The 26,755-nt window shown below is 37.0% G+C and overlaps 2 pseudogenes; one reads left to right on the forward strand and one right to left on the reverse strand.

The window, feature by feature from the left end:
• The window catches only part of LOC110597403 (1-phosphatidylinositol 3-phosphate 5-kinase-like), a 51,079-nt pseudogene extending 40,931 nt beyond the window's left edge, over positions 1-10,148 (reverse strand).
• Positions 10,149-17,914: 7,766 nt separating this feature from the next.
• The window catches only part of LOC144373515 (isocitrate dehydrogenase [NADP] cytoplasmic-like), a 17,969-nt pseudogene continuing 9,128 nt past the window's right edge, over positions 17,915-26,755 (forward strand).

Genomic DNA, 26,755 nt, shown 5'->3' on the forward strand with positions numbered 1-26,755 from the left:
TTTATCCTAAGGGTAATGGTAGCCCTGAAAAAGTATTTATACTAAGAGTACTAAGCAGGGAAATAACCTGACATGATCTATTGGCATTCTACAAATACTGACTTGAATATGAAAAATGAATTCAAGATAGGGAAAAACTAGGAGTAAGAAAATCTCTTAAAAGCTCTAGTCAATCTGGATGAAAGATAATGAACTCTGTAGCAATTTTAGTTTCTTTTTTTTTCAAGTGAATGAAAGCAAAAGGAAAATCTATACAATAACAAAAATAACATGAGAGAAGTCAAGAGCATTTTCTTGAGTAATTTCGGTCCACCTTCCACTCCAAATCACTGCATAAATCCACACACCATTGTCAGCTTTCTTCTGTTTCAACAAATAACTTGAATTTTCAGTATTGCTAAAATTTGACTATGTTCCTTATGGAAGAATAAGAGTAAGATACAATTTGCCAAAACATAGTGTCAATAAAAAACTTTAAAAATAAGAACTCTCATAATAATATAAATTAGAAATCTACTCTAACCATCTTGTCTGATAACTTTTAACATCCCTAGAGCTTTCTGCTAGTATCTATGATACACTGTCTTTTATTCTAGTTATTTTTTAACTTTCCATCTACTTTATCACTTGACTGTGAAGCGCTGTCGCCCTCACTATTGCATCTCCACGCCTTACACACAAGGCCCAAAATAAAAATTGGCTTATTGTTGGTCCTGTATTATAATTATTTTATACTTATGACCTTTAAAAATTGTAATACTGTCAATAAAATGCATTTACCTGTATAGCCCATAAATTTTCCAGGGATTTCTTGATTACAGCAATGACTGCAGAAAATCTGCCCACATAGTTGGCAATGGTGTCTGCGCCTAAAGGTTGTGAATTTTTCACTACAGTCATAGCACTCTTTACATTGGCTATCTGGCATCCAGTATTGCTTCAGGTCACTATCCTATAACAATAAAAATGTGTGAAGACTTCTTGAAAATACTGATTTTTATATTGTAATGGCAAATAAAATCCTTGAAGATTTTTTTTTTACAGAAATGAGAAGTTAATTCTAAAATTCATAAGAAATTCAAAAGACCAAAATGACCAAGAACAATCCTGAAGAATAAAACAGGATTTACATTACCATCCTTCAGGACTTATTCAAAAGCTATATAATTTTAAATAATACTGGTGCAAGGACAAAAAAAAATGGAGATATGGAACAGAAAAAAGTAGCTTAGCATACACTAGTGTGTACATGATTTTTGTGATAAGATTTACAGCACAATCAATGACAGATGGTCTTTCAAAAACTATGGTGCTATCCTCATGTCCATTATATCCAAATAGACATGAAAATAAAAGGAAACTTGACCCTATTTATTCACACAAATAATAAAGCTTCTTAAAAAGAATCATAGATCCTGGCCTGAAACTAGCCTTAAAAGGAGAAAAAAACACTAGCCTTAAAAGGAGAAAAAAAACTGATACAATAAACCACATTAAAGTTAAGAACTTAGATTAAAAAATTGTGATTTTCACAACTGAAATAAATAATAAATATACTATCATTTTATTCTTTATTTTTGGTACCAGGGATTGAACCCCAGGGGCACTCAACCTCTGAACCACATCCCCAGCCCATTCTTATATTTCATTTAGAAATAGAGTCTCACTAAGTTGCTGAGGCTGGCTTTGAACTCAAGATTCTCCTGCCTCAGCCTCCCAAGCCTCTGGTATTACAGGTCTGCACCACCACACCCAGCTTAACAAATACATTTTTTTCAAGTCATATTATGTCATTTTTCAGTGGGAATGGTATGATCCCAAAAAGTATGTAAGAAGAAATCTTCCAAAGCACTAATTATTACCTGGCTTTTTCCCTCCATGACTTCTTTGAGACGTTTTAATACTGTGCTGAGGCTTCGAAGCTGAACAGCTGTACGAGGATCATGACCTCCAAAGGTAGGTTCTGCTTTCCTTCTTGTATCTGAGTCATATTAAAAAAAGAGAGAGAGAGCAACAAAGGCAATCTTGTTAACGGTTCATTGTGTCTATATAAAACACTGCATCTATGTGATGTGAAGTGCTTTTATTTCTTGTATTCTCCCAACCAGTGACATAGGTTGAGAGTTAAGGGTGGTCTTTATAAGGGTAACAGACTGTTGAAAGTATTTCTTATTGCCATGTAAAATACTATTTCACAAGCAAGTAAGAGCTATCTAAGACAAGAACTATCTGAGCTGATGGTTTGGAGGCCTAAAACAGCAGCATCATCTACATGGTCAGAATTCAGTAATGATTTCTTTTGCTCTTTGGTCCCAACCTATAATAAATACCTGCTGGACATTTAACAGAAGAAAAAGCAACTCCAGAGGATTAAACACTAGCCATAAAAGGAGCAAAAAAAAAAAACTGATAAAATAAACCACATTAAAGTTAAGAATTTAGGTTAAAAAATGTGGTTAGTTTAGCTTAGTCTCTATAGTCAAATAGGTAAGCAATAGGATCAAATGGCTCACTTCTGGGGCTAATCATCAAAAAGAAATAACTCACCCCTAAAGATTCTGATAGAGGGCCAGGATTGTGGCTCATTGGTAGAGCACTCACCTAGCATGTTTGATCCTCAGCACCACATAAAAATAAATAAAACAAAGGTATTGTGTCTAGCTACAACTAAAAAATAAATATATTTTTAAAAAAATATTCTGATAGAATTCAAAACATCCAAGAGGGTATATTTGACCATGATAAAATCTGACAAATGTCCAAGCATATTATAACTGCCAGAGAATTGCTAAAACTCTAGTCCTATCCTTCTATATTGCACCCAACCCAACCCTGTAGTTCCAAACTGAAAGGGTCAGGTATTTTGGTCATAGTGACAAAAAGTTAAGACACGCCAGCTGTTTCAAAACCTAAGGGTGAACAGGAGGTGATCTGACAAAAAAGATGAGTTATCTGACTATGGACTGACACCTCTGTAACCATGAACCCAAAATAAACTTTTCTTACAAGTTGTTCCTGTCAGGTATTTTGGTCATAGTGACAAAAAGTTAAGACACTCCAGCTGTTTCACTGAAATGGCAATACTAAACATAAATCTATCTATAATAAAACAAGCCCAGATTCTAGCTTTGTAACCAGAATGGTAGATGCCCACCAAAAGTGCCACTAGTAGGTAACTGTACTTTTCTTGTGGACCAAAACTACTGCAGTTTCTATTCCTGGATTAGTGTTATGGTTTTGATATGAGGTGTTCCTGAAAAACTCAAATTAGTTAATGCACGAATATTCAGAGATGAAATGTTTAGGCTATGGACACTATAATCTTATCAGTGAATCAATCCATTTAATGCGTTAATAATCTGAATGGATTACTGGGTGGTAATTACAGGCAGCTGGGACATGACTGGAAGAAGGAGGCCAGTAGGGGTATATCCTTAGGCCTTATATTTTGTTCCTAGCTACTCACTCTCTCTACTTCCTAACTGCCAAGAGCTGAGCAGCTTTCCTCTACCATGTCCTTCTATTCTAACATTCTGCCTTGCCTCAGGCCCAGTGTAATGGAGTTGGCTGACTATGGAGTGAAACCTCTGAAACCATGAACCCAAAATAAACTTTTCTTAAAAGTTGTTCCTATCAGGTATTTTGGTCATAGTGACAAAAAGTTAAGACACTCCAGCTGTTTCAAAATCTAAGGGTGAATAGGAGGTGATCTGACAAAAAAGATGAACATCCAATTAGCTTAAACACTCTAGTCTAATAACCCATGGAGCTCCCACTAACCTAAACAGACTGCAGTTATTTCTAAGGTTTCAAGTACCCACAGGCAACTGCAGTCTAAAAATTTTAACATTTGTCTCATTCTTTCAAGAGAAAGAGACAACAATCACATAATTTTTAATATATTTATTGTCATAGTTATTTTTGTTACTCTCTTTCTATGCCTAATTTACAAGTTAAACTTTATCACAGATGTGTACATATGGGGATAAAAAACATAGGGTCTGGTACTATCTGTGGTTTCAAGCCTCTACTGGTACAGAAAAGAAGGGAGGTTTAGAGTATATCCCTGCAGATAATGGGAACTACTATAAAATGGAAAATCTGGGGCTGGGGTTGTAGCTCAGTGGTAAAGCACTTGCCTAGCATGCATCAGGCACTGAGCTCGATTCTGAGCACCACAAACAGATAAATAAAATAAAGGTCCATCAACAACAACAACAACAACAACAAAATAATAATAATTTAAAAAATAAAATGGAAAATCTGCCTCAAACTCACTATTTGCCAGATTTATATTAGGTGTGCTTTGTTTTAGTTGGGTGGAAAATAAAAGATTACAAAGAAATGAGAGGTTGATATCTAAATCCAAATTTACAAAGAATTATCTAAAACAATTTAATGAAATAATCACTGTATCTAAACTGCACTTATTTTTAAACACTTTGAAACACTTTTTAAACACTTTTAAACACTTTGAAAACTTAATTTAGCATTAGTAATACCTCAGAGGTGGTACTAAAATGTAAGTATTAGAACGACCAAATTATTCTTGAGTCTCAAAATATAAAGCAACTATCCATGAATTATAAGTTGAAAAAGGAGACAAAGCTGTGAGAATTACAATGGCAATGCTCCGCATACCGGCAATAACAAACTGTGAAGCCCCTTGCATTTAGCTACTTAGAAATACAAGTTTGCACCCCACAAAGGACACAGGCCAAGAGCAAGTGGCAGCCCAGCAATGGAGTTGAAGAATTCTGCAGCCAGAGGCATGCACATCACATTTCACTAGCACCCAAATACAGACACAGAATTCATTCACAAGACTGAAACTAACCTGTGTTCTCCTGGGGATGCTGCAAATTGTTCTCTGCTGAAACTCAAGCAAGTAATTAATCAAAAAGCAGCCAAGAGGTCTGTTGTTTGCCTAAATCAAAGTTTAGTGATATGTTTAAGAGCTTTTATTCAGATATCAACAAATTCTTTCACTAATTAAGTAATAGTTTTATTTATTCTGGAGAGTACCTGACTATTCCAAACAACAAGAAAGTTAAGTCAATAAATAACTTGGGAAACAATGACTGTGGAAAAATCTTAGAAGAATGAAATAAGAACACTGTTTTACCTAACACTGAAGAGCGTCGCTGAAGTTCCTCATTAAGCTGTTTTTTATAAGGAACAGGTGACCTCAACTGATTGTGTCCTTGAAGGGAGCTGAGGGCTGGACCAACTTCCACTGGGAGAAGGGTGCTCTCCTTGGCTCCCTTCTCCTCTCTCTGTAGAGCAAAAGAAAGGTTGACATTATTTGAAAAATTGAGACACAAGAATTCACCAAAGAGAAAACAGCAAAGAGAAAACATGAAATTTTCCAGACAACTATATTATATATATGCATACATACACACACACATAGATATATATATACTTATATATATGTATGTATATATTACATGCATAATTTAAAATTAGGCTTTTGGATTTTTTAAAAAGAAAGAAATCCAAAGAGTAGAGCAAAATTATAAGCCAATAATCACACCCTTGGTATATGTGATTTTCTGTTTTACTTTTCATTTGAAATTTGAGGAAACAGAATGCAAGCTTTTTACACAAAGGCCCAGAATTTTTGCTGTGTTTATGGAAGAGATTCCTTGTACTATTGAAATAGCACCCAATATAGTAGCTGCTCAATAAACGTTTACTAAATAGAGTATTATCTTATAAAGAGTCTACATAATATAATATCTTAGATGGAATCTTATAACAATAAAAGGACATTATGTAAAAATTTTAAAACTGAATAAAATACATACAGTAGTTAGTGAAAATTGTAAAATATTTACATTAGTCCAGTAATACTGATAGTATAGTAATACTAACCTAAGATGTTAATAATAGCAGAAACTGAATGTAGGGGTAAACTAAGTGCTCTGCATTATCTTTCCAATTTTTCTATAAATCTAATAAAACTGTTTTAAAAATTAAAGCTTATTTTTTAAAAATTATCATCTTAAAAATGTACCAAGTTTTTACAGTACTTTAAACCTAACCATTAATAAACTTAATTAGAACTATCAAAATTTCTACTGAGGGGCTGGGGTTGTGGCTCAGTGATAAAGTGTTTGCCTCGCACGTGTGAGACACTGGGTTCGATCCTCAGCACTACATAAAAACAAGTTAAACAAAATAAAGGTGTTGTATCCACCTACAACTAAAAACAATATTAAAAAAAATTCTACCTAGTCTTGGCTCAATGGCACACATTTTTAATCCCAGCAGCTCAGGAGGCTGACACAGGAAGATCACAAGTTCAAAGCCAGCCTCAGGAAATTAGTGACACTGTAAGCAACTCAGCAAGACAAGCTCTTGCCCTGTCTTTAAATAAAATATAAAACAGGGCTGGGCATGTGTTCAGTGGTTAAGCACCCCTGGGTTCAACAGTACCCCCCCCCAAAAAAAAAGGAATCTAGCTTTTTCTTCTTAAGCAGAAAAATCTGGTGATATATGAATAAAGCACCTTCTTAATATTTCACTTTCTCACAAAGATACAACATGAAAGTTGAATAAGGGAACTATAAAGAATCAAAACTGTAAGGTTTCTGATGCTTAAGAGTAAGTCTTACCTTTGTTAGATTGAAAAAGATTTACAAAAGAACTATATGCTGACTTAAAAGAAGGTTCATCCTGGTCAAGAGTCAAAGGTTTAAAGTGTGTAAGATGAGAAGGACTGGTAGGAGGTCGAGGCAAATCATTAGCAGAGTCCAATGTTGGGGAAGTCTTATCATCTGTGGCCATTTCATGAGTCTGCAAAAGAAAAAAAAAAGTTACTGTTTCAGAAGCCAAAAGTTAATTTCAAACAATATGCATATATCTGGAAGGTCCTATTCTGTGAGAGTTTTTACCTATGAAAACCAAAGAGTCAGTGAATTTAGCTTAGCATACTCAAGTGAAGGTTTAAAAACACTGCTGTCTAAATCAAATCTCAACACCTAAAACTGATGGTCAACCTAATTTCAAACATTACTATTAAAATCATTTTAAATTTTTTAAATTAAAAAATTTGCAGGTAAGGCATAAATGTGAGCAGGCAAAGAAGAAAAATATTTTCGTATCTGTAAAAGTTTTTGGGAAAAAAGGTACTTAATAGTTTTTTAAAGTTATAGGGGGAAACTGGTTTTATGCCAACATATAAATTCCTCCATCTTACTTATTTCAGCTTTTCCCTCTAAAAATATAACAAAAAAAATATCTACCTAAAGAAAGGAAATAAAATAGTCATCCTTTAATGACATTTCTATATAAACTCAACAATTAGCTCAAGTTACACCTTATTTGAATATTGACAACTATTCAAATCAATAAGCTATGCTCCATCATGTTTCCTCCCAGGAATATGAACTTGCTATTTTCCCCTTTAACCCTATATAAATATTAAGATAAAGTTCTTCCTAAAGGACTTTTTCCCCTAAATTACCAAAAATCATAATTCAGCCAAAGCAGTAAATCTCCACATCAGAGTTTACCAAAAAAGCACCGATTTATATTTTGCTATTCGGAGTTATAGTTCAACCAGAAGAACCATGCATACCTCTAGTTAGTCATTAAAATGCTTTAGTTTCTAATATAATTTACACTTTTAAAAAGAGGACATTACACTCTTGTAAATGCTTTGCTTCTCTAAAATCATATGCACCATCTCATTTTATTTTTACAATCCTGGAAGGTACATAAAGCAGTCCTCATTACATTTTTATCTTCAAGGCAACCAAGGTACTCTGAATCTAAAATAACTTTCCTGGGGGCAGGTCACAAAGATAGTTTGGGAACCTGCATCTAATCTCACCACAAAATTCTTTAGATTGAAATTATTTTTGTAGCTTTTCACAGACCTCCAAGTCTAGCCTATAAGCTATTTTCTAGCTACTCAAGACTACTCAAGACTTTGCTTTATTAATAATTTAATTGACTTTTAATTCAAGCACAAATGAAACCACTAACTTAAACATAATTTTGGCAATAAATATTTATTAGAAGCTGGGGCAGGGAGAAAAAGAAAAAGAGTAAGGGGGGAAAGTGAGAGAAGAGGAGGAAGAAGGAAAAAGGGAAAAAGTCTTTAATATCATCTTCTATTGGGGAAAGTAGTTAATAATCCTTCCAAAGTATCATGACACTCCATATTCCAGCTTCAAGACTTAGAAAATAAGATGGTGACTGATTAAGTACAAACTCAAATTTTTGTTCTGTATTTTTTAAAAGAGTACTAGAGATGAAGGACATGATGACAATAGCAACCTCAGACCTAAGAAAACAACCTATATTCTACTTTCACAAAAGTAATATCAGAAGCAGAGTTAAAAACCTGCATAAAGAGCCTTAGAATTACCTTGAATTACTTCTAAAGATCAACTAAACATGAAACTTTTATTAGGTTTTGGAGATATGAAGATAAAAAATTACAATATTAACATATAGCAAGTATTGTCTCTACAACATAAATACAATCACATGGAGTTATCAATAATAATTACATGATATTGGGATCCTGAAAAAACTACATTACAACTCTAATTTTTTGACAACTCAATAACTGCTTATTATAAAAACTAGGACTCCTTCCTGACAGGTAATTAGAAGTATTTATCTACTTACTCAAAGACCTCTGATGTATCACCAGCACTCCACCTCTTTCCATTTCAAGGTTAGTGTAGTATATGCATATTACCTTGTTAGTAAAGCTAATCAGTAGGCTATGGGGTATTAAACGTAGGAAATAAGTGGCTCTATCAGCCAATATCAAAATTTTAGTTAGAATATCCAAGTATCAGCCTAGTTATCTCTAAGTAGTTTTTTATAAAAAATACTCAAATTGTATCTAATAATGCAGGACAGTTTAATACTAGTAGTGTTGGCTTCCACCAACAAAGAGTTTTGTTGTTGTTGTTGTTGTTCAATTTTTGCCAACAAAAATACTAAAGGAATACCAAAACTGATCCATATTACTCTTTCCAGAAAGAAAGAGGCAGTTCCCAGGAAATTAGTCTTGCCTCTCAAAGGAGTCAACCTGCCCAAACTCAAGAAAAAGAAAACTAAGAATATTTTTTTGTAAGAATGACAGAGTATGACCTTTTGGAGAGGCAGAAAACGAGATTCAAATAAATTCGAAATAAAATACTGCAAATATGCCAAAATACTATCTGTATTGTCATTGTACTAATTTTTACTAAATGAATGCACGGAATTAACATCTTAATAATTTAACGTATTATACACAGATACACAGAAATAACCGATTCTGCTTGATACAGAATTCTAGCATTTTTCATATTTCTTGAATGTCTTAATAACAACAAACTCTAAACTAGGCAGAAGACCCCATATTCCTAAAAGTATCCACCCACTTCATTCTCATCCTCTTGCTGAGAACATTCTTTAAGAAAGGGAAGTACTAATTTGGAAACCAAGTCTCCCCAAAACACTTTGAGTTGAAATAAAATCGCCTTTAATAGCAGAAACAAGCTTTTAAGGAGATATACGCATATTTGAAAGCCCAATGTTGTTACCAGTTCTGTAGCTTATGAGCTTTCTTTTCCAGCCTAATGATGTACCTCTGACACATGGACCAGAGCTCGTCCACTCAAAGGGAAGAGGAGTGGGCATTCCTCCTCCTAAATAAGTTCGGGCATGAGGGTTAAAAGAGGTGCAAGGGAACTTCAAATGTTTCAAGGAACCCTCTTCAAGAAGGGCCCTACGCGGCTCCCGTTTCACTCGCCAGACTCAGGGCAGCCTGGAATTAGGAAGACCAGCTAATGCTTGGGACAGGTTCTTGGCCTTTCCTGGCCCAGCCGCAACCCAGCGAAGGAGCCCCATCTCTCGCCCTCACCTCAGCTTTCCCCCACCGCTCTGGCCCGCACAGCACCCAAGCCGGCCTTCTTCCCACTATCAGCCCCAGCTGGCCACACCCCAGGCCTCTCCTTTATCTGGGCCTCCCGCCCCGGCCCCGCTGGCCTCCCTCCACCCCAACCCCAGCTTCACCGGCTCAGGTGCAGGGAGCCCGCCCCGGAGCGCAGCGAAGGGTTACTCCAGTCGCTGGCTGTTGTGGCAGGAAGCAAAGATGCTTACGTGGTAGATGCGGCGTCTCCCTTCCCCCCAAGGCTCCGCCCCCCTTCCTCCTCCCCACCAATCCGCAATCTTTCCTGGGGGCCGACTCCGCCCCCTCCTCCCCGCCCGCACGACGTTCGGATCAGATGCTCAGGCAGAAAGAGTCCAGCCCAGAGAGTGTCGTCTTGGACCACTTGGCCAAAGCTAGGCCTCCTCCGCCTTTTTTGAGGAAGCCAGGATCACAGCGGGTGTGAGCGTCACGAGTGTGGGTCACCGGATGCGTGCTTGGTGTCCTGGGCACCAGACGGGTGCTGGCTGGGCCGCGGTTACCGTATGTGTTCGACACCGTGAGCACTCTTAATGGGTGACAGTGCTCGGCGTTCTCCTGACCCGGACTCTGACTTATGTAGCGCTGATCAGTGGGTGAGAGCGAAGACGCTGGCGTCAGACTTGCAGGACTCCGACCATAGCTAGGCATATTCCCCTAGATAAATTGCTAACTTCTTCAGGCGTCAGACCTCTGGTGTGTAAAATGGAGTTAATAATAGCAGTACCCACTTCACATACTTTTTTTTTAAGATTATGTAAAACAGTTCATGAAAAGCTGTTGGCAGAGTGCCTGACCCAGAGTTAGTGAGGTTGGCTCTAGGCTTTTCATTCAGGTTTTGAGTTGCAGATGCTAAGGCTAGCTGGATTGTCACTTTGATTCGGTAGAAAACATACCAAAACCTGCTGACTGAAATTGTGGGGCTTGGCAGAGGAGCACAGAAAGGAAAGAAATATAAAGGGAGGTTCTATTTTAATTCAATTCTGGGGATTCTTTTCCTCAGAGAGTTTTGGCAAATCCTCATTCAAGCTTTCTTTGAGATGATCTTTTCATCTGCTAGAGAGTACCACAGAAATCTGTCCTAGTACAAAACCTGGTCACTACCCTCAACTGGGCCCTTCAGCAATCATTCTAGAGAGTGTATTCAGCTTCCCCTTGTCATTCTTCATTACTGCGGTGCCAAACACACACACACACACACACACACACACACACACATATTACCTTGACTAGCATTCTCTAGAGAATCTTATCTAACCAAGTGAAAAAGCCAAGGTTACTTTGGGTGCAATCCTTAACAACCTAACCTCCCCTGCCACAGCTTTTTCCTGCATCCACATATCCACTTCTACCCTGGCCTACCTGGATCCCTCCTCTCTGGTAGAGAGAGGTCTGCTCTTTCCCAGTTCAATCCTCCTGGCACCCAATCTACTCTCCTGTTCCTGGTATCTTGCACTGTATCTTCAACCAATCTTTTCCCAGTGACTCTTTGTTCTCAGCCTATGAACATGCTCAAGTCTCTGCCTTCTAGGAAGAAAAACCAAAAAAAAACCTTTCTTAAATCAGTCCACCATATATTAATATTTCATAAACCTAAAATAAAGTACAAAATAGACCCAGAGAGCATATGAATAAAGTAGTCATACTAGACAAGAACACCTTAATGTATATAGAAACTCCATGTATGATTAAAAAAATAATAATAAAACATCTATTCAACAAACTATTTTTCCCCAGCATAGGGGTGCTTTACCGCTGAGCTACATCCCCAGTCTTTTAATGTTTTTTTTTTTTAATTCTGAGATAGCTCACTAAGTTGCCCAGGCTGGACTCATTTTCCATCCTTCCACCTCAGCCTCCCAAATACCTAGAATTCTAGGCATGTGCCTCCAGACCCTGTAACAAACATTTTTGAGTCACCAACAATGTGTGTTAAGTAGGCACTACTCTAGGGATCAAACTATGAACATGATTATAGTCCATGTCCTCAATAAGTTTTTCAGTCCAATATCTGTATTCACTTACAGTATAATCTGTGGGGAAAAAAAGATGAAAAACTGGTTACCATTTGGTGGTGGGGAGAGAAATCAGTTTAGATTCTGACCTCATACTAAACATCCAAAGTCATTCCAGATGAATTTTATCTGTAGAGAGATGATTTGTGTAAATATCCTCCCAGAAAACTCATCTTAGCCTCCATTTATAATTCTTGCTAAATTGACTATTGTTATAGTACTATATTTATATTTCTCCCCATATATTAGTTGCATTTTGCTGAAAATAGCTTTTTCTTTATATTGATTACTATCAATATGGATGCTAATCACTTTTCTGTGCCTGACTCATTCCACTTAATGTCCTCCAGGTTCATCTTTATTATCACAAAGATTTTTTAAGACTCACTGATATTCCATTATCCATATATACCACATTTTTTCTTTATCCATCCCTGCCTGATGAACACTTGGATTGATTTCAATTTGGGTCATTGTAAATCATGCTACAGTTAACATAGGAATGCAGATATATCTTTGATACACTGATTTCATATACCCAAAAGTGGGGTTGCTGAATCATATGGTAGTTCTATGTTAAATTTTTTGAAGTACTTCCATACTGTTTTCCATAATGAGTGTACTAATTTACATTCACATTAGTAATATGCAAGCTTCCCTTTTTTACTCATACTCTGCAATGCTTCTTATCTTTTGATAATAGTCATTCTAACAGGTGTGAGGTGGTATCTTTCACTGTGGTTATAATTTGTATTTTTTCTGATAGCTAGTTATATTGAGCATTTTTTAAAAGATATTTTATTAGTTGTTGATGGCCCTTTATTTATTTTTATGTGGTGCTGAGAATCAAACCTAGTGCCTCACACATGATAGGCAAGTGCTCTACCACTGAGCCACATCCCCAGCCCCAATATTGAGCATTTTTCATATCTATGGGCCATTTGTATGCTATCTTAGGAAAATTCTATTCACATACATTTCCCATTTTATAGTTGTGTTTTTCATTTTTTTATTATTAAGTTGTTTAAGTTCCTTGTATATTTTGGATAATAGCACCTTATCTGATGCAAGGTTGCAAATATCCTCTCATTCCGTAGCTTGTCTTTTTGTTCTGTTGACTGTTTGCCTAGCTTTGCAGAAGCATTTTGGTTTCATGTGTTGCTCATTTGTCTATGTTGCTTTTGTTGCCTAAACTTTGGGGTCATAACCAAAAAAATTATTGCCCAGGCCAATGACATGGACCTTTTCCCATACATTTACTGCTAGTAGTTTTACATTTTCAGATCTTATATTTGGATATTTAATCCACTTGGCCTAATTCATTCTTATGCATATGGACCTCCAGTTTTCCCAATACCATTTATTGAAGACACTGCCCTTTTCCCATAGTGTGTTCTTGGCAACTTTCTGAATAACCCATTTACCATAAATAATACTAAACATCCAAAGTCATATATTTCTGGTACCTATTCTGTTCCATTGGTCTTGTGTCTGCTCCTTTGCCAGTATTATGCTGTTTTGTTACTGCAACTCTGTAGTGTATTTTGAAGTCAGGTAGTGTGAAGCTTCCAGTTTTGTTCTTTTTGCTCAAGATGACTGGCTATTCAGAGCCTTTATTGTTCCATGTTCTATACAAATTTTAGCATTGCTTTGTTTTTCTATTTTTGTTTTTTAAAAAAAGTCATCAAAATTTTGACTGATATAGATTGACTCTATAGATCACTTTAAGTAATATGCACATTTTAACAATATTAAAATCTTTCAATCCATGAACATGGAATGTCTTTTCATTTATTTGTGTCTTCTTTAATTTATTTCATCAATGTTTTGTAGTTTTCAGTGTGCAGGCCCTTCATCTTCTTAAGTAAATTCATTCCTAAGTATTTAATTTTTTGTAGCTGTCATAAATGAGACTATTTAAATTTTCTTTTCAGGAGGGTTTGTTGTTAGTAAATAGAAATGCTAATGATCATTGTATGTTGATGTATCCTACAATATTGTCAAATTTGTTCATAATTCCTAACAGTTTTTTTGTGTCATCTTTAGGGTTTTCTACATGTAAAATCAAGTCTTCCGCAAAGAAGGACAATTTAAGTCTTCATTTCCAATTTGGGTGCCTTTTATTCCTTTTTCATGCCTAATTGCTGTATCATATTATGTTGAATAGAAGTGGCAAGAGTAGGCATTCTTGCCTGATCTTAGAAGAAAAGCTTTGAACTTTCCACCATTGAGTATGATGTCAGCTGTTGTTTGTCATTGAAAGCACTTCCTAATTTTTGACCAGTAGGCTTATCTTGAACTTCCCTGTTCAGTGGCCTGGAGTCGGTCAGTTCTGTACAAAGAGCTCTAACTCACTTCAATAGGTAATGCAAAGATGTTTTTGTTGGTTTTTTGCAGTACTAGGGGTTGAACCTGGAGCCTTGTGCATGCCAGGGAAGTGCAATCATTGGGCTACATCCCCAGCTCTATTTATAATATTTATTTGTTTGTTTGTTTGTTTGTTTTGGGGATGGTTGAGAAAGAAGAATTGCAAGTTCAAACCCAGCCTCAGCAAAAAGCAAGGCACTAAGCAATTCAATGGGACCCTGTCTCTTTTTATTTTTTTTAAATTTTGAGATAGGGTCTCCATAAATTGCACAGACTGATCTCAAACTTGGGATCCTCCTTCCTCAGCCTCCCAAGTCACTGGGATTACAGGCATGCACCATGGCACCTAGCTGCAAAGATGTTTTTTAAAATTATGAAATTCAGTTCTGGCTAGGATATAATAAAATTAGCTCCCCTTTACCCTTTATATAACTATATAAATTGTTATATCCCTGCTATAGAATGATTTGGTAGATCTAACAAGCCTTAAAAATTCCTTTATTCATTCATTCCAATTCTAGCAATGTAGCCTAAAGAAATGATTCAACTGTTTTTAAAAAGGTAAGTTAAAGATATCTGTCATAGTTATTTAAACAATAAAATGAAGAAATAAAAGGAAACAACACAACTAACATAAATGACAAGAAATTAAGATGATCTAATCTGTTCTAACCAAGACAAATGATAGGTAAGTAATATAGATAACAGAAAATTATGTTTACTAAAACTTTATAAAGCATTTTGAATAGAAGTGGCACAATCAACTTTTTTGAAAAGTTTTTTGTGTCTCCTTTTTTATACCTCCCATTCATACTTTAAACTCTTTTATTATTATTTCTTTCAAAATTACTCTTAGAATCATTCTACTAAATGTGCATTCATGAGGTCCTTCTGCTTGCCAGAATTATTCTCAGACTGTCTTTCTTATCTCTTTGTGGTATTTCCTGCTTTTTGAAAACATTGCATGACATGAAAACTCTGCTGATTCTCTTACTGCCCCCCAGATTTTTCTTCCCATTTACTTTGGGAACTCCTTTTCTTCTATATGGCCCTTAAAAATGTGAGTATTACTCACAGTTCTCACTGAGATAGGATTTCTTCTGATTCTGTACTCCTGAATGATCTCATATGCTGTTTTCAGCTATTATCAGTATATGCTAAAGATTACCAGATTTCCTTCCCTCTTCAACTCAGACATCCCTCCTGAACTCCAGATACAGATGACTGCCTCCTAGACATCAACATGCTGTCCCACAGGCATTTCAAATTCAACAAACTTTAAACTTAACTCATTATATTGGTCATCAAATCTGTAACTCTATCTTTATTTCTTCCTTGTTGAAGGGTATCCTGTCACCCAAACTCTAAATCAAGAAGTCACCTTCACTGTTGTCTCTCCCTTAATCTTCATGAATAAGCAGTGATCAAGCCCTACTCATATGCAGATTCTCTAAGATCAGCAAAATGAAAATATAACAGCTTTTGAATACTTAGGAGAATCTCATTATCTTAATGATAGTCTCATAACCAAATCCTAACAGAGATTTCATGACCCAGATTTCAGTTTGTATTTATGACAGTATTTGGCGTTAGATATTATTAAAATATTTAGATTCTTTTATTGATCAAATGAAAGGCGAATAATGACAAAGTATGCAATATTAACCAAATTGGGGAAAGTGGTGGGTTAAATTAATCATAATGTGGCATCCAATAGAATAGGCCAGTTCAATTCAAAAGAGCCTGCATGTAAGCAGGGAGCTTCATATTCACATTTCTATCAGCAATCTAATTTCAGTCAAACATCAATTGTTAAATTTAATTGATTTTATTAATGGTAATTTATTGTTTCATAGTTTTATTTCTAACCATTTTGTCTATAGATTTATTATTTTAAAGTTGTGTAAGAATTATCAGCATATGGTGCATTACATTTAATTTTTTCAATATATATTTAATAATATTTTAATGTAAGTCAATGTGAAATCTACAAGAAAATAATATTTAAAGTCAACCTGAAATCTACTCATTCCTATATTAGTGGCCTAAGAAACACTGTTTTATGAGATTCCTATGTCATCTTTCCTATCACATTGACTTTGAGACAAATTTGCAGCCCTTCTCTAGCAAATGTTTATGATTTGATGGAATATTTTTATGATTAAACTCACCGTGGTTTTGAATAATATCCTATATTTATTTTATTTTTACCTCATTTTTCTCATATATTACCAACATTTTTTTAGATACCTTTATTTGTATTATTTATTTTAAAGAGAGAGAAAGAGGATTTTTTAATATTTATTTTTCAGTTTTCCGTGGACACATTTAATTTTTTTTTATGTGGTGCTGAGGATGGAACCCAGGGCTTCATGTGCGAGAGGCAAGCACTCTACCACTAAGCCACAACCCCAGCCCGTTACCAACATTTTTTATGAAACTATATTTTAGGTAACTTGAAGGATGCCCTGAATAAGAATGGGTATGATTGCTTACTTTTAATAATCAGCAAGGGATAATAAACCACGTGAACCAGATGTGATATGGAGTAAAATTTACAATCTCAGGTGACCAAAGACCTGAGATTTGAGATGCAGATACACCCTTACACTCTTCTATAACCATTTTTTCAGGAATAAGTAGACGTGGATGCTAATATCCGTTAATCCATATTAAAAACTAATAAATTGGCTGGGTTTTTGCTTTCTTCTCCGCTAGTGCCCTCTAGCGTCCAAAATGCACCTTGAGCATTTTGCCCTGCTTGTCAATTATAATCCAATGAAAGATTATTTTAAAAAATAAAATTTCGAACATTGACTCTTGATCATGCTATTATCCTACAAATAGCAATATAAAATACTGTTTTCCCATGTTTTCTAGACTAAGAAATACACATACAAAAATGAATCTCTGGAGGAAATGGAATTTTTAAAAAATCCACTGTTTTCTAAGGCTTCACATCTTTAGTGCAGCTACCTTGGAACCCGGATAATCATCTTTTTCATTATGTTTTAATGCAAATTGTAAATGGGGCTTATTATAGTTTATGGTAATAACTGGAATTATAGGTGCATAAAACCCTAAAGATCTTGTTATTGGTTGTGATGGAAATTATTTACTGAGGCAGGCAGGGTTGCTTTTATATCTGTTGCATACTTTGCATTCTGGCAGCCCCAAAGCAACCCCATGTTGGCTGGAACACTCTCCTTCCAAAGGCACATTACAATCTACAGACCAACCGGCAGCAGCGGGTAGGGAACCCGCCGAGGTGCTGGTCTGGGTGCCTTTACTGCGGACCTGAAAACACGCTTCACAGTGCTCTAGATTGGTACATGGCCGGGCTGCCGCAGCCTCAGCGCGGCCAGCTCCCCGGCCTGCAGGTGGCATTCACGTTCCTAGGCAGCTGGGCTTGGAGAGGAATCCCAGCTGCAAGGAAGCCCCTTCCCCCACCCGGAGGACACGGAGGTCGCCCCAAGTACTGAGCCCCAGCTTCTCTGGGCCCGCCCCTAGGCCCTGGCCCCGCCCAACCCGAGGAGTCGGCAGGCAGCGATTGAAGACAGGGGAGGGGCCGGGAGGTGGGCTGAGGAGGTGGGGCTTGGGAGGTGACAAAAGCCGGGAAGAGGAAAAGCCCTGACCCGCCCACTGGTCCCTGGATCTGTAGAGTTGGTGTCACAGGCTGAAACAGCTGGGCCCAGTGAGGATTGCCTGTGTGTGAGTGTGAGTTTGAGCGTGTGAATAACTGTGGCGCCTCGGGCTGCTCGCCAACGTACCTTCCCCTGCAGGTAACCTCAGGCTTTGAGGGGCGGCCCAGGTCCCTGGCTGTTGTGGGAGGCTTTAATTCATAAAAGGCTGGAATGTGGAAAAGAAAGAAAGCTCGGGTCTTGGCTATGGAGGCAGGAACTTAGCGGCAAGGCCTAAGTTCAAGCAGGGACAAATCCAGGTATTCAGCATGGGAAAGGGAAAAAAAGGAAGAAGAGGGTGCTGGAGGTAGGGAAACCTGCTCTTGGGCATGGGAGGAAGAAATTGGGCGCTGAGGAAGTTGGATGCAGTGACAAGTGGAAGACCAGATCTGCATACGGAAAGGAAAATCTTTCTGTAGGAGGTTTCAAAGATGCTTAGAAGACCGTCTTGGATATAATAGGAAGAAAACATGTGACAGTGGGGAACTGGGTGCAAAGAAGGGTGTAAGCTGAGGACTTGGGCGTGGACAGCGAACTCAGGCTGCGAGGGACTGGCAGTGGCACATAGGCTGCGTCCGCCTGGGGGCGCGAGGGGGCGGAGCTCTGGTTTGGATCTGAAGACTGTTCCCTAGGTCACCCTGGGCGCGGTGGGGGTCGGGAAAGCATTCCTCCCTTGAGATGGGATTTCAAGTTCTAGGAGGGCGTTACTCTGCCAGCTCCAAGTGTCTGGGTGTTAAAGGTCCCGGCACCCAATAGGGAACATCAAGAGTGGAAATCTGGAAAGAGGAACCCGTCCAGATTCCGTTGGAGCCCTCTTGCACAACGTCCACAGGGACATCTGCAAGCTCACAGCGTCACCCGAGGACATACAAACCCCTAGGCCAGCTAACAGACTACGGACCAGGGACACACCCTCAGATGTGTGCAGGTAGAAAGATTTGTACTCCCTCGACCTTTATTTGGAAGGTGGACGTGGACACAAAGCTGCCCTTTGCTCCTCTGGATATTCAGCACTGTACTTTAAACCAGATAAATCAGGCAGCCTGACTGGTATTAAAAACAGCTAAATCCTCCTGACGTGTGTGTGTGTGTGTGTGTGTGTGTGTGTGTGTGTGTGTGTGTGTATGTGTGTTTGTGTTGTTTGTGTGTGTGTGTGTGTGTTTGTTTTAAGACTTTCTATTCCCGGTTTTGTTGTGTTTTAGGAGATAAACTGCAGTTGAGTCCACAAGATTGAGAGGAGTTGGTGTGACTAGAAGTCCGTTCACTGTAAAGGTGAGAATTCATAATTTCTCTTCTTCTGTACTTTCTTTGATGTGGCCATCCTGCCTTTAATTAGTTTTGAGGGCAAGCTAAGATACTGCAATGGAATGAGTCAAGAATATTTCCAATGATAAATTAAAACCGCTTTATTTCTTTTAGCCTAGCGTCTTCTCTGATCTGCAAGAGACTATATTTGGCCAGCAATTATTGTAGTTCTTAAACATAGCCTTTAAAAATTGGCTAAAAATTTGAGGTTAACAAAAATAAAATAGAGCAAGTGGCTCTTTTTACTTGAACTACCCTGTATTATTATTCCAAGTTTGTTTTCTGGAATTACACTAGTATGTCAGGAGATTGGAATTTAACTACCTTCAGATTCAATAAATGAACTGGTGGCTGTTCATTTATTGGGCTTGAAACAGCCCTTCTTTCAGAAGTTGGGGTTGGATGGAGACAGAAAATCAGAGAGGTATAAGAATTCAATGAATCCAGTGAGATCTAAAGCCCAGGGCATTAAAATCAAATCCAGAAGAAACACACTAATGCCTTACATTGTAGTAACAATAATTCTTTGTTGTTGTTGTTGAAAGAAGAAAATTTAATACATAATTAATGCAGGGAAAACTTAAAATGTTCAGTAATGCATTATAACACATAGAAAAATTATTGCAGAGAGTATGTTTGCATTCACTGAGAAGGAAACTAAAAAAAAAACTGTTCCTTAGTTTTGCCATTTTAAATACAGAGTCTGATCTATTAACTGTATTTGCCATCAAGGAAAAATAGCCCAGTCATAACTATTGCATAATACTGTGTAAGAACATGGCCATGAAAATGTACTATCAAAACCAAGATAAGCTTGCCGCTGCTTTTATTTGTTATGTTTTAAAGCAAAGACAGGTATGAAAGTAGGATTAAGCATGACAGATTCATACACTTAAAGCTATACTATAAAATGTTCTTGAAATTACTGATAGAAGTAATTAACTCATCCACAAGTTTGCTCATTTCTTTTATTCTAGTTGAGTTCTAAGTTCCCTGGTAAGATATAGGGAGCCTCCTGAATACTAATAAGCAGGAATCTAGAACTACAAATTTGAGAAGTGAAAGTGCGCCTGGGGTTGGGATTATATCCTCATTTATCACAAGAAACTAAGGTTTACAGCTTACTTATAATTTTTTATTTAAAGGCCAGAATGCTTTAGCTCAACTGTTCAAGAGAGACTGTTTTTCAGCTTCTCATCTAATCTTCTTATTTATTTTTGTATTTATTTTTTTCAATTGATTTCTCCTGACTTTTCAGTCCTCACTCTAACTTAAGGGGTTAAAAGTAGTTTGCAGTTGTGTTGCTGGGCAAAGTTTCTATTAAAGTGTCATGAGAAGGAACAGATTCTTTTAGCAGGCTCAAGGCCTGTGTCTCTTCGAGAATAAGCATAAACCATGGTCTTCTTTGAAGGCTCACAGTTTCATTTCTTCCAAAGGATCCAGCTTTGTTCTTTATGGGATTAGATTAATTGGTATTTTGTACCCCCACATGCCATTTTTTAAAGGGCCATGCCTCCCTAAAACAATGCTGTTTCCCCCATCCCACCCACTGGTAGCTTATCCTCGCCTGTGAAGGGCCAGAGGAACCATGGAGGAGTTAGGATACTAAAGAACAAGACAGGTACATGCTTGGGTCCTGGGAAGTGGACCTTTCCTATTCAGATTTCTCTAATTGAGAAGTCACTTTTGTATTTAGCTTCACATCTCTGAAGCCTGTGTTGTCTCTGGGAAAGCAGAGTTCTACCAGGAATTCTTTATTTTGCACAGTTCCACCAGGAATTCTTTGTCTTGCACTTCTGAAGTTATCTGGAATATGGGTCATAAGAACCAGTTGAATCTCCTCAATGGTAGTTATTTTCACCAAAACAGCTTTTTAGGACAAATACTAGCACTTGCCGTTCTGCTCATCTTATGGGCCCAATAAAATGAGGAATTGAATTGGATAAATATGTTCAAATAGGATGATATTGTGAAAATAATCTCATTTCATAAGACAAACCAATAGTTGAGAATAGTGATTGCATTATTAAGGACATGTACAAGGTCAGACACCCCTACCCTTTAGCAAGGTGGCCTTGGGCAAAGCTAGTTTTCTCTAAAGGTAAAATGGTTAAACAATTTCCATCTTATAGGGCTAATAGGGCTGACACAAACCACATATAAAGAACACAACACAATGCTTTATACAGAGAAAATTCTCGATTCTGATGGTAAATATAATTGTTATTTGCTTTGCATGTAAGAACTATTATGAACTGTTCTTTTAGTAGTCACGAGATTGTTTATATTTCATTTCCACTTTATAATGAAATAATGACAAGGCATATATCCAATCTGTTCTTCTTTTTAGATTTATTGAAGTAAAAATGTCCCAAAAAATCCATGGCGGTTCTGTGGTAGAAATGCAAGGAGATGAAATGACACGAATCATTTGGGAACTGATTAAAGAAAAACTCATTTTTCCTTATGTGGAATTGGATCTGCATAGGTAAATGAATTATTCGTCCATGAAGCTAGCAGATTCAGAAAGTTTAATCTAAGTTATTTCAGGGTGCAATTGGCTTTTAAAAAATAGATGTAGCCATGTTTTGTGAACAGGCTTAAATATACCTAATGAACCTTCTAATTTAACATTCTAGTAGAAAAACTGGATTTATCATTATCTAGAACTCAAGAATCATAAGGGGAACAAATTTTGAGGGCTTTCTTACCTTGATTCCAGTGATGGTTTTATTTGTAATAAATCAGTGCCCACGAGTAGCACAATGTATTACTTGTGGAAGAGAAAAAAACGAGAGGGTGTAAAAAATAGTAAAGTAAATTTTATCCTTTCAATCTCAATTTTCTATCATTCTCTTAATCAGTCAGTGGATGTTTCCTTTTCATTCTTGACCTTTCACCCTTTCATACAGCTGCTGCACTGAAAGAACCCTCATGGTTCTCTGAGACACCCACCTCAAGCCCCAGTTCCCTTAGGTCATCTTTGTCTCTTTGCCCCATCTTTACAGTGTTTGGGGGCAGATGTGAAAGTATGTTCGTAATTCTCTCATTTTTTCCTTGTGTCTTTTATAAGCAGCTCTTGTTTTTGAACATTCAAACTAAGTAGAGGAAGAATGTTTAAAAAGGTGAAGTGGCTAAAGCCTGGTATAGTACAACACGTTTCAGTCAAATTGTTGGCAACTATTAAGTGTCTGTCTCCATCCAGAAGTATTCAGAATGTGTCCTGAGGACCTGTTAACTTGCTTTGGTTTAGACATTCAGTTCTCATGCTGTCATTAGATGCCCTTTTTAATTGTTCTAAAATTAAGCTGCTGATAATGTCTGTATTGCAGCCACCATGTGGTGTAAAGACTGTGCTTGTAGGAGTCCACCAAACATACAGGAAACAGAGCATAAAAACAGTTTCCAAGTGGGTTGAAGAAGCATTTCACAAACTCTCTCCTTTTTCAGAACTTTTCATGACATTATGTGAACTTGCAGGGGTTACAGGGTCCAGAATAATAATGCTAGCCTCTTTAGTATAGACTCATAAGGCCTTTTAAAGGGGTGTCTTTATGCCTAGGCAGAAAAAAAAAGTCAGTGGCTACAAACTAAAGAATTCTTGCAAGTTCAAATAAGTTTTAAGTTGTTCCAAAATTGCTGTTATTTCTGCTTCTTTTTGAAAGAAGTGTAGTGATTGATTGTTTTTGATTTTGTTTTTTGATTTTTTATTTTGTTTTTGTTGTTGTTGTTTTTATGAAGACTCAGTAGTGGTCCTGGCTATTTATTTCTTATTTTCATTTAGAAATGTTAAGGGAAGCAGAAAATCCACTAATTTTCTGGTAGATTCTTCTGATGAGAATCATACCTAGGAACATGAAAACTGTGGCCATCCTTCTTGTGGAGTTGGGATTAGACGTTGTCTATATTCAGCATTTTCTATGCAGGAAGATAAGAAAGTATATGGCTTTGTTAGATTTATGTGAATTATCTAAAGTTGAAGCATTAGACATTTTTTTTATTTGTGAATCAATCAAGATTGCTATTTCTGTGTTTGCATCAGCAGTTGGGATATCTAAGGAAAGAAGATGTGAAAACTAAGAACAGAAATCTAGAGCCTATTTGGTTTAGCAATTTTTTTGAGAGCTGAAAAACTTTAAATTCTTAGAGAACAAAATAAGTTATTCTATTATTTTATTTTTACTACTTTCCATAAAATCATGTTTTTGTGTTCCATGAACAGCCAACATTCATTCAGCTCTGAATGACCTGCAGTATGGGTGTTGGTGTACGTTGAGCTAAAACTTTCTGGTGCATATGAAACTGATGATGGGTTCTACTACTTATCCAATAAACTGCAGGCTTGTTTCCAGAACATAGAGACTTGCCCAAGAATTAGGGGAAGGTTCACCTTATGACTAACTGGCATAAATGAAGCAGTCATTAGTATTTTTTGCACAACAGTAATCTCTATACCCTTCACCACTTTAATGTCAGAATACAAAACATCCTTTAAGCCTTCCACACCTTTATTTTTCAAGCACAATATTTACTAAGGGAAAATTAGGTAGTGCTTAGGTTTAACTTGTATGCTAATTATATAGAGGGAAGCCATGCCAAAGGGTTGTTCATGTGTTGTTATTGCCTCAAGATGGTAAAAAATAGGGGGCAATTTGGCAGAGTTCATTGTTTTCCATTCAATTTCCAGATAGACAACTGCCCACTAGCCTAGTTCTCTTGACTCTTTACTTCCTTCTTGAATTGTCAGTCATCTTCTATGTTTAGAATACATCAGTGCTAAAACTTGACAGATTTAGGTGTCTTTGAGGCCTTTATCTTCTGCATAGCAACCTCTGCGTGTCAACAGTGGGGTCATGGATTAGAACTTATTTATTTTCCTGAAGTATTGATACTTTTTTCCCTTTCTAGCTATGACTTAGGCATAGAGAATAGTGTTGCCACCAATGACCAGGTCACCAAGGATGCTGCAGAAGCTATAAAGAAGTATAATGTTGGCATCAAATGTGATACTATCACCCCTGACGAGAAGAGGGTTGAGGAGTTCAAGTTGAAGCAAATGTAGAAATCACCAAATGGCACTATCCGAAATATTCTGGGTGGCACTGTCTTCAGAGAAGCAATTATCTGCAAAAATATCCCACGACTTGTGAATGGATGGATAAAACCCATCATCATAGGCCATCATGCTTATGGGGACCAAGTAAGTCATTTGGGCATAACTTTCCATATATTTTTACATGACCCAGCAATTCTGATTTATATGGGTTTTTATCCTTATCTTTTGGTTTCTACACCTATTAAGCAAAGTTGCAAAATTTAGAAATTCTAGTATGTATAGCTGTATATTTACCCACATTTAGGTAGAGGTAAATACAGATAAACTTACTGTAGATACCCATCTCAACACATGATTTTTGCCAAACATGTTTTTTTCTTTCTTTATCCTTTTGTTAGTTATATCACACAAATGCCCAATTATTTTTTATTTTTTTTTATTTTTTAGTAGTATCATATGATCCAACCAGGTCAGTGGTTTTCAATGCTGGCTGCATAATAAGATCCACTTATGAATGATTCATTGGTTTGGTTAGGTTTAGCTTTACCTTTTTGGTTTTTGTCTAATATCTGAGTCCCATCTCCACCAGCTGAAATCTGAATTCAGGCTTTTGAATCAGTTCCACAAGTGATTCTAATGTACAGATAGGGTTGAAAACCACAAAATATGATATTAAACATGATAACTGGCTTAGTATTTAAAAGCAATCTAGTTAGAACATTTTTTCCTACTTGAAAACCAAAAATGGATTCTGTATTTCTATACAAATAGACTCATTGCCAAGTTAAGCAGAAAAGCTGCCAATTAAACAAATTCCAAATTGTGTTGAGGCAGGTTTCAGATTTTCATAGAAAGAAGCTTATGTCTTACAAGAACCTTAAAAACAGGAATTCCCTAATGCTAAAATCCAAAATCTGCACTTCTATGTAGTCATCCCTTTAAATGGTGTGGCCAGGGAAGATGTTTCTGGGGACAGGGTTGCCAGCTCAGTCCCCAAGAAGTTGGTTAACTTTGTTCCACCCTGTGGTTCATACTGTCCCTTCATCCTGGCCAGAACCCTCACAGGTACCAGAGTCCCAGGCAAGGATGCATAGGTGGCAGTTCTTACCAATTCAGTCTGTCTTTTTTTTTTTAATTGTAGCATCAGTCATTTGTAATAATGGACATTCTGTTGTTTAAAGTCAAGATTAAAATTTTCAAATGCCAGGTTGATTTGCTGTGTAAATGTGCATAAACCCTATGCAAAGCATTTACAGTGCCTTGATGTCTCAGTTCTTCCTTTTGAGAAATGGAAACAAATCAGCAACCCATAGTTAATGACTTTATATGTCATAAGTGTTCTTTGTAGAGTAGATATTTAATCTTTTTTGTTATCTGAATACTCTTTTACCTACTGTTAGTATTACTATCAACCAATAGGTGTGGCTGGTGCTTGTTAATTCCTAACTCCAAGTCTCCCAATTAACCCAAGTCTTTGAGTAAGTTTCAGTGCACGAATGACTTGTGAATACCTCATGTGTACCAGGCACATTTCTCCACTGGAATGGCTTATGCTCATGAGGGAGGTGAGCAGGATTTGGGGGGGGGGGGTTCATCAACTGTCACAGCAGCTTCCAGATGATTTTTTTCATGTGGACAAGTGATAACTGGAACGACTGACCCCTGAAAGTCTAAGTAATGATCCCAAGTCTCTGGACTCAGGATGCATTATTTTCATTATATCACACTGATATCTTTGTAAGATTGATGTGAGAATCAAATGAGATCATCTTAAAGCATTTGATACATAGTAAGGACAAAGCATCAGCTCTATCATAATTTTCAGCACAAGTAGTATTATAATCCTCCCTGCAGGACAGCTTTCTCAGCCCATGGGCCAGGTTGTATCTCTTCATCACCTTGCAGCATTTTTATTGATTTATTGGCTTATGACTCTTTCTGACATTTGAAAACTCTCTGTCACTTCTCACTTAGTATTGTCTTTATTAGGTTGGTAAGCTTCCTAAAGAAAGTATCTTGTGTTATTCTCTGTATTCTCTGTATCAGTGCCCATAAAACTGTCACATACATGGTAGCCTTCTAATAAATACTGACTGACTTTTTAATGTGCATTACCACTAACTAGAGGAACTCTGGACTATCTTGGTTTCTATCTCTTTAAAGATCTGCCAGATGTGGTAGCCTGTAATCCCAGCAACTCAGGAGGCTAAGGCAGGAGGATCCCAACTTCAAGGCCAGCCTCAGCAACTGGGGAGACCCTGTCTCAGATTAATTAAATAAAAAAGACTTGGAATGTAGTTCAGTGGTTATGCACCCCTGAATTCAATCCCTAATAACAAAAAAAGGACAAGCTATATTCTCTTGTTTATCTTGGTGTCTTCTTGTGCTCATGTGTGTTTCTCTGTCTCTC

This window comes from Ictidomys tridecemlineatus, unplaced genomic scaffold, assembly GCF_052094955.1.
Source record: "Ictidomys tridecemlineatus isolate mIctTri1 unplaced genomic scaffold, mIctTri1.hap1 Scaffold_42, whole genome shotgun sequence".
NCBI classification, from domain to species: Eukaryota; Metazoa; Chordata; class Mammalia; order Rodentia; family Sciuridae; genus Ictidomys; species Ictidomys tridecemlineatus.